We start from the raw sequence: 13,549 nt of genomic DNA, 5'->3' as shown, positions 1-13,549 counted from the left end.
TGCTGCGTAACACGAGAATGAACCTCATTTGTTCTTGCGGAAGCTCAAACTTGCTGCATAACACACGAGAATGAACCTCATTAGATCTTGCGGAAGCTCAAACGTGCTGCGTAACACGAGAATGAACATCATTGGTTCTTGTGGAAGCTCAAACATGCTGCGTAACACACGAGAATTAACCTCATTAGATCTTGCAGAAGCTCAAACGTGCTGCGTAACACGAGAATGAACCTCATTGGTTCTTGTGGAAGCTCAAACGTGCTGCGTAACACGAGAATGAACCTCATTGGTTCTTGTGGAAGCTCAAACGTGCTGCGTAACACAAGAAAGACCCTCATTGGTTCTTGCTGACTGCGTAACATGAGAATGAACCTCATTGGTTCCTGTGGAAGCTCAAATGTGCTGCGTAACGTGAGAATGAACCTCATTGGATCTTGCGGAAGCTCAAACGTGCTGCGTAACACGAGAATTAACCTCATTGGTTCTTGCGGAAGCTCAAACGTGCTGCGTAACACGAGAATGAACCTCATTGGTTCTTGCTGACTGCGTAACATGAGAATGAACCTCATTGGTTCTTGCGGAAGCTCAAACGTGCTGCGTAACACGAGAAAGAACCTCATTGGTTCTTGCTGACTGCGTAACACGAGAATGAACCTCATTGGTTCTTGCGGAAGCTCAAACGTGCTGTGTAACACGAGAATGGACCTCATTGGTTCTTGCTGACTGCGTAACACGAGAATGAACCTCATTGGTTCTTGCGGAAGCTCAAACGTGCTGCGTAACACAAGAAAGAACCTCATTGGTTCTTGCTGACTGCGTAACACGAGAATGAACCTCATTGGTTCTTGCGGAAGCTCAAACGTGCTGCGTAACACAAGAAAGAACCTCATTGGTTCTTGCTGACTGCGTAACATGAGAATGAACCTCATTGGTTCTTGCGGAAGCTCACAGGAATGATGAAATAAAGTCTTAAGAGTTTGGAACGACATCTGTCATTTTAATGACAGAAATGTCTTTTTTGAGTGAACTATCCCTTTAACTGCCGACAGTCCTTTCTTATTCTCTTATGATAAACCCCAAAATTAGATGTGGTGCATCCCATCCAGGCACTCCACGTCCATGTATAGACTGTTACCCAGGGTGTTGCTGTGGTGCACAAGAGGCCAATCAAAATGATTGCACACCAGAAAGTTTCTTTGACCCTAGTACCCTATAACAATAAATTAATTGTTTTATTTGTTTAATTTTGCATAGTACAATAAATCCTGTAGCTGCTGTTTTCTTTCAGATAAATACCTTAAGTTGTGTTTTGATTTTCGCCTTATATTTAAAATATTTAAAAAAAATATATATATTTTCCTCATATTTTGATGGTTTAATCGAACTTGTAGGGTGTTTAAAAATAAGTATCCCTTCCAGACATCACTTTTGGCCACTACTGTATATATTCACATTGCATAGCTGCTCCATTGCATCACCATTGAAATATCATTAGTGATGTGATTACATTTTAAATAAATTATAATAAAATATTATATTTTTATATTTAATAGTTTAAATTAAATTGTTATATATAAAACATTATAATTATGCAAAAACTCTAATTAAAAATAAATGAATTAAATATGGGTCAGACTGCATTTTGATAGCTCTCTTCATCCCATTCTCTACTGTGGGATATTGCTGCTTTAAGAATGAACGTCCTACCTAGACCATGACAATGAAGAAACCCCTTTTCCTATCTGTTATCAAATACAGTGGGTTCTAGCCATATATCGTATCATGCACTTTATATGCACATAGCGACTGCTTTGTGTTTTGGTACGTGTTGCCCATAAGCCCATCAGGAAATGGGATCCTAGATCCATGTAAGAAACACAACACGTCTTACACATTTTCATGAAATTGGCCAGACAGTTCAATTTTTCAGCTGCGCTTTTGAAATCCATTTTAAGACATGAAATTCCCTCAAATGGAAATGGACAAATTGCCTTGCAAGATTAAAATGTTCCCCTAAAAAATAATAATAATAATAATAATAATTAGTAAAAAGTAAAATAATCTCCTTCGGTTGTGGGCATTAAAAGAGTAATGTGTATCTAATGTGTCTTTTTGAACATAAACCTTCCGGCAAATTCTTTTCATCTGATGTATTCATCTGAGTCTCTGAGGAAAAAATTAAGCAGCATTTCAGAATGATTTCTGAATTCTGGGCAGGAACTCAAGCAGTGAACTCCTGTAAATCCAGGCCATCTCTGTTTTTCACTGTGTGCGCAATTCATTTTTTCCGCTATTTTGGTCTCCAGAGAGGAGTCTCTTACTGAAGAATGTCTTCGGTTTTCATTCCATCTGCAAAACGCTCTTCCAGGTGTCCATATAGGAAAAAGTTCATGTTTGTCCTGTTAATGACAAACTACAGTGGGAAATACTTTATCTGATCAATACAGCCAAACACTTGTGTCTGTCTCTTTTTGTACTTGTGTCATGAATTATCATCACTTTCCATCCGCCTATTTTCTGGCAGACATGAGGAGACTGCATTACCCTGGTGTAAATGCAGAGTAGAAACACATGTTCTAGCTGTTGATGGGAATGTTTTCAGTTTGATTCAATAGAAAATGCTAAAGGTTTCCATACTGGCCAACCCGATCTCATGAGAAAACGAAGGCCTAAGTATTTCGCTAGATGGCGATTTCATGTGAATTTGCATGATGTCAATCAAAAACCTATGATTTGTAGAAAAAAATCATGAAGGTCCACCACTAAACCTAACCAGCAGATTGTACGAAAACGTACACATGAGATTGTGTGAAATTATATGAATGAGCCACCAATTTGGCCAAATTATGTCAGCCTCTCAATTAAATATGCAGTCAATTGTCGATAAAAAAAAATACAAATAAAAAAAAGCCAAGATGCTAAGATGCCTGGCTCAGCTTGACCTTTGGCTTCACGGATCTACTGTTGATGTGTCCTCTGTTCTGAAGGAACCCTCACAATGGACATTCTAAAACACTAGTATATACTAACTTACAGTATGTAGCTGTACAGTAAGTAATGTAAGTAGGCCTACCAACTTGCTTGAAAGGACTAATTACAGAAAGATTATCCGCAGAAAAGTCAAAATGGTGCATCCACCACCCAAACCCTGACACTTTGACTGGACACAGAGAGTTTAATCTTTTGGTGTTTTGATAACCTAACAACATATGTTACACATGAACTCTGATTGTTTATACGGGCATGGTGTGTGAGGTGTTTGTGCTGCTTCTACAAATATTTTAATGACGAAATATGCAGCAGTCGTCATGGTTTGCTTGTCACAGTGTCTGGGTTGTGTTCCCTGGGTCACCACTAGATGTCCCCCTTCCCCACGGTGTATGTCACATTTGAACTACATTCCCCACGATCCTTGTCTCTTCATTGCACTCAGCTGTCCCTTGTCACTCATTATTACACTCAGCCTATTCCCCATTAGTATTGTCATTTACCTGTGTATTTATACCCTGTCTGTTTTAGTATGTGTTATGGAGTCCTTGTTATATGTCACTGACACTTCGCAAGTCTGTTCCTCGGCTGTTCTTGTTCTGTTCCTTGTTTGTTTATTTTGTATCTTTAGGCTGCTAATATGGATTTTGACCCCTGCATGGATGACGACGAATTGGATTGCCCTACTAATAAAATTGCTGTTTTTGGATCCACCTGTTTCTCTCCCTTTCCTGTATGTGTGGATCGTGACATTGCTGTGGTAGCTGCTAGATATCTGCCTTCTTATGTTTAACTTTTCATCTATAAAGACTGCATTATCAGACCTGAGCTGAAGAAGGCAGAGAGAGAGAGAGAGAGAGTTGTGCTGCACACCCTGGAAAGTGCTTTCATGTTAGAATCCGTGTACAGACAGCCAGCTCTTCCTGTTCCAGACTGACACCTCTGACACAAGGGAACTTCAATAGAAGGGAACACCCTATCCTGTATCAGCCAGAAGCCGTCTGTGATTAAGAGCTGCACATATCCGTTAGAAGATGATCACTGCCCTTATTGACTCAAAATCTCCATCTCCAGGAAATCCCCAGACCATTCAGTCTCCATGACACCAACATTATTTCACACAGTCACAGAACACCTGGACACTGCACTGACATTATCCACATGCACTTATGTGTGCTTAACCTCATTCTCTGCTTTTGTCATCAATATGATTACCATTCAGGCTCAAAGCAATTCATCTATGTGGTAAAACCTAACTCATTTTAGGTTTTTTAGGTTCATTATTTAGTATAGGCTAAATAATGACAGAATGAACAATAATAATAATATCAATCAAACATTTTCAAACGTGAACTTAAACTTGAGTGTTGATTTATAAGACACATGGGCCTACAGCAATTCAGGGAAAATATTATCACGGACCTGCTGTAGTTCTGCTTGTTAAAAATGCCTATATGAAATCACTCTCTCCAGTCATTTTCCACTTATCAGACATTTGCAGGCTCGAGGTTGATGCAAAGGATTTTTTGTAGTGAGGTCATTTCACTTTATTCCCATGAAAGAAATGTCCAAGAATTCACTTAACCAAATTTGTCATTGTATGTGATCGTGTTAATGTTAAAAGAACGGCAAACCTCGGATAACTTTTTAAGTTTTAAAGTTTGGGGTCAGTAAGATTTTTTTCGTAACAATAATCATAACACGTTATAGTGTGAGTATGCTACAGTTCATTGCTTCTCCTAAATGAACTAGCCTAAATTAATAACTTTTTTTTTTTACAACAGAAATGTATCAACACGGAACTTACTGGACAATGACACTTTTCTTCTAGAGCTGCTGTACAGCCGAAACAAACTCTGTTGCATCTTTTTCCTGTTATCACTGTAAAGCTGATTTGAAACAATCTGTATTGTAAAAATCGTTATATAAAAATAAATAAAGGTACAGTAGCCTAAATGCGACATCAGTAGGTTAGTTGTGATCGTCAGTGCTCTCCTGTCCTACCTTTAACTGTCCTGCTGGTGGCAGCAGACACTTCTACACCGCGTGACTTACCTGCCACTGTCAGCGAAGTAAAAAATGTAGGACAAGGGGCATTGAGTTTGTTCAGCTGTGCTCTTCTGATTTTGAGATTTAAAAAGTATTTTCAGCTACCTAGGCTGCATAATTATGCCATGAGTCACGGACATGCAGTGAACTTAAAATAGTTTGGAGACATGAATGACAGTTTAATGATCCATCTAATTATCTAAATTTGTCTTGTGATGACAAGCCTGCAAAACGACACAAACACAGGATGGTGCAGCAAACAGTGACCCACAATATAATAACATTCAGAGAACTGCAAGGATGTAACCACTTATTCACATTTAAGGGGGTCTAACGGTAATATTTAAAGACTCAACAACTGGTAAACATTTTGATCAATGACCCTTTTTAAAATAAGGTTAACATTAGTTAATGCATTAACTAACATCAATTAACATTGAGCAATACATTTTTTACAGTATTTTTTGTTGTTGTTATTGTTAGTTCATAGAAATAACTGTCTATTGTAGTTCAGGTCCATTAAATAATATTAACTGATACATCTTTTGATTTTAATAATGCATTAGCAAATGTTGAAATTAACATGAACTAAGATTAAAAACAGACAACTATACCTTACTCAGTGTTGGATTACTTTTTTTTTTTACGAATTACAAGAAAAAAAATCAGTAAGATATTATAATCACAGTCACACACATAAGAATAATCTTGTATTATTTTGACAGCAAAACTGTAAAGTGTTTCTTTACATGTTTTTATAAAAAATCGAATCAGTAATTTTATTAAGTATCCATGAACACACAAAATAGACTATAATGCTATAGTTTTCTAGCTAAGTAGTCCATTTTAATCTTTTACAATGACTTTAATGTACTCAATTTGCAACTCAATTCTGAGTTGCAAAGTTATTGTCCATGTGTCTCCTTGAAAGTTATTCATCCTATCACTGTAAGAAATATATATATATATTTGCATGATTTCAAATAAGCTTAGATAATTTATGTGGTTCAGATAACATAATATTTCTAGTTTCTGTTGAATAAACAAATATCCTTCATTATATTAACTCAAATTATTAATTTCAATGAACTCAAAATTTTAAGGCAACCAGGTTAGTTTTTAAAGTTAAAACAACATTTTTTAAAAATTGTTTTTACAGTGCTATGTATTTTAAAATGTAAATCAAAAAATGAACCAATTTGTTGCCATAGCCTATTGATCAATATGTAATCTTGTAAAAATCCATAAAAAACACCTATAATCTGTTTTGGACTATTGAACCAAATATGAACTAAAGCATTAGTGATTCTGTGCATGTGTGTGGTGGTCTTTGAATTGTTCCCTTCGGCTCTGAAGTTCGTTTATATGGTTGCTTACGGTAAAGGGGGCAGGATTAAGCTCACATGTGCTGTGGGACATAACTGACATGGACGCGGAATCTCCCCCTGACTGAACGCTGCGCTGGTGGAGCAGACTGGAGGGAGCAAGGATTGCCAAAGTTGTGTCTGGGGTGAAAGTGGAGCTCTGGAGTTTCTTTCAACATCATTTTATTGCAGCGAGGTAAGTTTTTCTTATCGCTTACTAGCTCTGTCTTTGGCTACATTTTGTGTGCTTTTCCCCAAATTAAACGATGAAAAATTGTTTATAACGGAAAGTTGCGTGCATTTTTGTGTCTGGATGGCGGTGACGCCGGGAGTCTGGGTTAGTTGGCCAACAAGGAGATGCGACGGAAAACTTCATTATTCCACAAGAAAACAGGCTGTATTGCTTGGATTCTCTGTTATTTACCCGAAGATGCTCAAAACTCGTCGTGCAACTTTGTAATGATTCGCGAAATTTACGAGAAAATTCGTAGTTTGACGTCTTCGTCGTTGAATTCCAACTTTGGATTTTTTTTTTATTTTTTTTTTATTTTTAGCGCGTAGCCTACTGTTACTTAAACGCTACAAAAAAAGTTACACTTTCGCTTTATTAAAAAGTATTTTGTTATATCCGTGAGTTTTGGAGTGATATCAAATATTTAGGTAAAATAGAGTAGGGATGCTGAATTTCGCTGTCTTTCCAGGTGTCTTTCCGTAGCGATTACAGTGTTGCAAAACAGCCAGTTGCTGGAATGATGTCGTATAATATCTGGCAAAGATTTGAGGAAAATGAATGATGAATGATGGATGAAGTGAAGGTGGTCAACTCCATCATGCCCTAGTATTCCAGACAGCCTATTCTTCAACAGCTGTGTCTGTTTATATGGAGGAAAACATTAGCTGCTGTTGTCCTTGTCCCTGTCATATATTGTGCAGAAAGTATCTCGACTTCTCGATACTTGTTTCTGTTTTTCTTTCTTTTATTGGTTTGGTTTAATGCAACGCCGTGCATCGTTTGTCCAAACGTCAGAAATAGGATACTAGTTGCTCTTTCATGCTGGGAATTAAAGCGCACTAATTAGCAGCTCTGGAAAAAATAGACGGTCGCTTTTAACCTCTTGGATAATTTTGTTGGGAACTGAAATGACGCTTCAAGATAGTTTGTACCATGAGTTTCTACCCCTGCCTGGATCCAGAGGGCTTATTGGAGAGAAAGAAGCACACTATCTGTGAGAGGAGAAATGTGATCTGCAGAAAATGACGTCAGGTTTGCATTCTCCAGCTGAGTGAGGGATTTCATAACTTTTGAAAATTCTAATTTTTGCACTGGATCATGAAAACTAAATATCTGCAGGAAAACAAGATGTTGCATTCCTCAGCTCCTTATTACTTGACTGTCTACAAACCAGTGGTTCTCAACCTAGGGGCCCAGGACCAGTCGTCAAACTTCCAAGGGAAATAAGTTATACAAAACAATTAAATATGGGTAAAATATACTATATGCATTATATTTGTCACTTTCTCTGTTTATTGCAGCATAGTGGACTGACCCCCCTCCCCCCACTTTCTTCCCATAGAATGATGCACACAATCCCTACTTGCAATGAATATGTTCCCACCTGCTTGTTTTAGGTCCTGCTACTTGCAATCATTCATTTTATTTCCTTTTTCCCCATTGGACATTTTGTCAAATGCACACAATGCTCAATATTTTTCAAGGTTTTCAAGGTTCTCAAAGGAATCATTTTTCCAATGCATGCACGAACTAGGAAAATGTGCAGAGAAAATAACAGTAGAGCTGTAGTTTTTCATGCACCCAGCGCGCAGCATATCATTGAGATGCTTTCAAAATAAAGTAGCTTTATTCATTTTTTGGTTGATGTCTGATGGATTGGCTTCAGCAGCCTTTGTTTGGTCAGTCTAGGTGCTGCGCTGAGAGAGCTGGCATGGGGAGTTCAACTTCCTGATTGGGCATAGCTTCAGGAATGTGCTCTTCCTTTGAGGTCATGGGGTTGTACCTGGTGAGCTGGAGGGCTGTTTCCCCAGGGGCAAGTCAAATACTACACATCCCCTCCCCCAGCTCCGAGCTTTGATGTGTGCTGATGTTACGCAGTGCAGCGTGATAAAAATCTGTTGTGATTGTTCCTAATTGCAGCGGAGAGTCCACCTTATTGAGGACATTTCCTGATTTTCTCTAAATGGTGCCCTTTGAAACAACTTAACATCTCTTAGTCACACTTAGTGCTCAGTAGATGTTGTAAAAATCGATTTATTCCATCTTGTGTGGGTTTCGATGGTTCTAGCAATGCCTCATTATTTTAATCTTTTGTCTCTGTAACATCCATTGAATTCAATGGCATTCATCTGTATTGTTTTGGAAAAAAAAAAGAGTAAATGATGAGTAGAAATGCAGTAATGGATTTGGTCAGCAAAGTCACATCTTTTCATTTGACTCTTTTTCCCTTGACCCCGTTAGGCAGAGAAATCCAGCGTCTCTCCAACTGTTAAGCAAGACAGAGCAAGTTTGTATCTGTGCTTTAACCATAGTGCATGGGAAATATGCATGCAGCGATGATGTGGCTGTCAGCTGGTCCGTGAATCAGGATCATGCTGCTCATCTTGAATCAGCCCACCACGGCCACATATAGTGGCATTCAGAGGAGCTAAAAGTAGTGTTCTGCATAACAGTAATCACTATAGGGTTTCTTTTCACACGTCTCATTTGCACTCTAGCATCTTCTCCTGGTGAATGTGATGCATGTTTGTTTGGCACAGTGCTGCAATGTTTGCATGGAAGGCTTTTATGTCTTCTTGGTGATTTACACTTGTTGACAGTTGATTTAGATGAAGATAAAAGAGGCCTTTCAACTCCCTTTCCCACCGTCTCTCGAGACAGTCGCCTCTCCTCCACCTAACTGCACACCCATCACTTTACCAACATTGCAAGCGACAAGCTGCTGGATGCCAGAACATACCTTCTTACGCTGCTTTATTTTGGATCTCATGCAACAACCAACTAGAGTTGAAAAGAGTTGACTAGTTCATGTAAATTTTAAATTTGATATCTTTAGTCTGACATGGTGACAGCCTCTTGTGCTTTAGTTTGCTTTAGTTTTACTGTTGCACTTTTAAATTGTTCACCCAAAAGAGAAAAATGTCATTCATTTACTCACCCTCATGTTTTACCAAACCTGTATGACTTTATCCATTATGCTATTTTGGACCCTTAGGCCATCTGTCCAGTATAGTGCTTTTTTGTTGTTGTTTTTTTCAATTGTTTTCAATGGGAGCGTCACGTTGTTGTTTTTTTCTGGTCGCCGAGAATTGAAGAATGTTCAATTTTGGGTTAAACGTCATCACTGCCACTTTTTACCCAGCCGTCCAATCATTGCGGAGGAGGGGTGGGACAAATACCACAGCGACCAACCGTCACATTCTGCTTGTACAACGATAACAAACGACAACAAGCACGTCTTCATCCAAAATGAGTGGCAGAGCAAGTACATTAAATTGTCAAAAAAAATTATATTCAGAAACAAACTATTTGCGAAATCAGATACTAGTAACAGTTCCTCTGATACTCTGTATCATAGCACACATAGCGTCTCAACTGAAACCCCCCCCCGCAGCAAGGCTTTTTTACAAGAGCGCTGTTGTTTTCAGCTGGCTAAAGACAAGGCCTTAAGGTGCCGTCAGGTTTTCTATTGCTTTGTGAAATTTCGCAGGCACAATCCAGACATTCCAATAGAAATCCGTGTGATCGTGAGTTTCGTGCGAGAGTGAAAAAGTTCCCCATGCAGATTTTGATCATTTTCAAGTTGGTCTCATGAATTCGCCACACTGATCGACAAAAAGCTGCTTGTTTTGAAAGTTTTGTGCGAGCTGAAATTTCGCTAATGTGACCACACTAAACGGTTAGACATTTGAAATGACATTAGCATGAGTAATTGACAGCATTTTTATAGGAATGGTGATAAAATTATAAATAATGATAAATATTAATATGTATATGAATTATTATAATATTTATATTTTTAAGGCAATTACTGATCAGTTGACTGAAGTTAGATCAATTTTGCAATACTGATTACAAAACATGTTTTATATACTTAAATACATTGACCTATTTTCATAATCAGGCAGATACGATAACATAAAAAATCACTAAAAAAAAAAGAAAGAAAAGAAGCTTTTTTAGTTGTAAAAGGGCATTGAAACTGCTTCATTCCATTGCACTACTTTTAGCTGTTTCGGAATGCAGGAATGTAGCTTTGTGGATCTCTTTTTTTTTGCAGTTGGTGGAGAGAGTGAGATGCTGCTACTCACTCCATGTCACTCTGGTTCCTGACATGCATCCTCTGTCATGCCAATGCATTATTCAAATGGCCAGGCCTGCACATTTAGCTAAAAGCAGAGCGGAAAAACACTAAGTGTTTGGTCAGATGGCCAATGGTGTATGTTCGTGCTTGCATTAGCATTCAGAGTGCAGAGACTGCCGTTGTTAGCTGGACGATGGAAACTTCAGATGCGACTGCAGCTCATTTGGAGACTGTTTTAGCCGCCGTGCATGAGCAATGAGAGCCTGGCATCAGATGCTGCATTTATATTGGTGCATTTATTGCCCCTTAAATCTGTTGTAATTCACACATTGGATACAGTGTACGTATGCTCTAGTCTATCCGATCCCCTTTCAAGCTACCCTGCTCAAACACATGTTAGCAGTGTCACTGTGCATATATTTGTAGTCCCAGACTTCCTGTTTTCCTATGCTCACCCCCCTACCAGCAGGACCTTAGACCAACACCTTCCACAATCCCTCCATCTCACCAGGTCTTGTTAACCCATCCCCCTCCTCAAGCACTCCCCTTTATAGTGTGTGAAATCTGGAGGCCTGATGGAAGATGAGGAATTTCACCCTTTGACCTCTGAGAGTAAGGAGGGGTGGACGGGGGCTATCCATTCTTACTGGCCAGATTTGTTTCAGCCTGGTGAATTTTTCCAACTAATTCATATTTTCTTTTGGATTAGTACCACTCATCTCTCTTTGTTCAATAGCCATGTTTTTGGATGTGTGAAGTTACCAAAATACGAAAATAAAGCAAACCGAGAGGTCATGGGAAATGGCAGCCGTTGCTGCGAGGGCAGTGGCATCCCAGGTGGCACTGGAGGAATGTGTCAATGTTCAATTTTCACTTTCTACAGCATTCCAGAGAGAACATAGGGTGAAAAGGCTGCTCCTTAAAGGAGAACTCCGGTCAATTTTAACATTGAGCTCATTTTTTTGTAAATTTGGAGTGCTGTCAATACAGAGAACAACGACAAAAATCGGTATTGCCTACACCGTGTTATCCTCTTTTTAAAATTTGCACCCTGTTGACTTCAATGGGGCAAGTTTTAAACCTGCTTTTAGCCTCTTAACATCCTTGATGTGTCATTGCAAGTGCACAGGTCATGTAAGTGATTCCTTCAGAGTGAACACGGGTGAATCTGACTGCAGTAGATGTGAAAGATATGAATAAAAATGATGTTATTTCAGCCAGCGCACATACCTGTATTTACATCCTGTTTTCGGTCGAAGTCCATAGTAATCGATTGTCGAGTTCACGCGCATAGGTTTAGTTACCTAAGATCACGCGCGTGAACTCGACAATCGATTACTATGGACTTCGACCGAAAACAGGATGTAAATACAGGTATGTGCGCTGGCTGAAATAACATCATTTTTATTCATATCTTTCACATATCTTGCCCCATTTAAGTCAACAGGGTGCAAATTTTAAAAAGAGGATAACACGGTGTAGGTAACACCGATTTTTGTCGTTGTTCTCTGTATTGACAGCACTCCAAATGTACAAAAAAATTTGCTCAATGTTAAAATTGACCGGAGTTCTCCTTTAACATTCCTGTTAGGGACTGATTTATTTTTCGGTTCCTGTTTCTTGCATTTCTCACATTAAGTAAATGTTATTATTTATTTATTGCTAAATATATGTTTGCTTGTTTGGTATATTCACTCATTATCGTGCAGATATTAAAATTATGTCCGATAATTGTGATGTTATAGCTGATAATTAACCGATAAATGACTGATATTAAAATTCTGTATTGTCTAAATATATTAAATTAAAACAGTAAAATGAGCTGTATTTACATAAACATATTTATTGCTTAATATTAAATATAGTTAAAAATACATAATTTTTACTTGGAACATTGCACTTAAAAAAATAAATAAATATGTAAGATATGTTTAAGATTAAGATTTTTTTTTTAAATATATTTTGGTTCTTTCTAAATATTATATTGCTTATTGATATATTGCACATTGGTAATAAAATTACAGTATGATGAGTGTACTATTGTATACTCTTGTCTGTAAGCAAATGACCAGATATATTCCCTGTACAGATGCTGAGTCTACTGTAACAGTCTTGTGTGAGAGGTGGAGTTGAGAAGCAGGACCATGTTTGTGCTTTTCCAGGGTGTCTGCAGACGCTGAGCCACACAGAGCTGGCTGTGTTTTGGCGGCTAGCTGTTCTTTCCCCCAAATGACCCGGTGAGGAGCGACGGACGGGTTTCTGTTTAAAGGCTTTGTGTGCAGCGAGGAGGAAGTGGTTATGTTTGTTTAAACTGAGCTGCCCCCTTTGAGCACGCTCAGCCATGTGGGACAAATGAGCAAAATCTGTCCCCCAATTTCAACACCCCCCACCCCATTCCCTGTGTCTTCCTCCGACTGAATTTATCACACCCCATTCGGCTGGGGGTTGGGGGAGCCCTGAATGTTGGCTTGGGCATAAGATTCAGCCATACCAAAGTGTTGACTCATTCAGCATTCCAGGACTATAAAATGTCCATCCAAATCTGGACTCTGGGACGAAACTGACCACTTCCGCATTGAAATGCAACCTTGTCTGGAGGATTGTGTGGGGAAACTTGAGGTTTATGAGTTGCTGTTTTGAAAATCCTTTACTGTAATGGTAAAACATCTACCCCATGTTCTAATATGTTTGATTCCCAGAGTTTTATTTTTGTTTACCGGGAAGCGATAGATGACTGTGTTTCCTTGAGGAAAGAGCTGCTTAAAAATGGCACATGTTAAAATTAGAAAGCGCAAAGAGTGCTATAAGTGCTATATAAACTGGAGCAAAAAT

At 38.6% G+C, this 13,549-nt stretch overlaps 1 protein-coding gene across 1 annotated transcript in view; it reads left to right on the top strand.

Moving 5' to 3' along the window:
• The first annotated feature begins 6,426 nt into the window (after window positions 1-6,426).
• The window catches only part of fndc3ba (fibronectin type III domain containing 3Ba), a 130,985-nt gene continuing 123,862 nt past the window's right edge, over window positions 6,427-13,549 (top strand). The window contains exon 1 of the mRNA XM_084119642.1: window positions 6,427-6,597. The gene's annotated coding sequence lies outside the window, so the exon portion shown is untranslated. The remainder of the gene's footprint in view (window positions 6,598-13,549) is intronic.

The sequence above is a fragment of the Abramis brama genome (assembly GCF_963993115.1).
Source record: "Abramis brama genome assembly, chromosome: 7".
NCBI classification, from domain to species: domain Eukaryota; kingdom Metazoa; phylum Chordata; class Actinopteri; order Cypriniformes; family Leuciscidae; genus Abramis; species Abramis brama.
The sequence above is the reverse complement of the archived record's forward strand: the minus strand, read 5'-3'. Positions and strand labels throughout refer to the sequence as shown.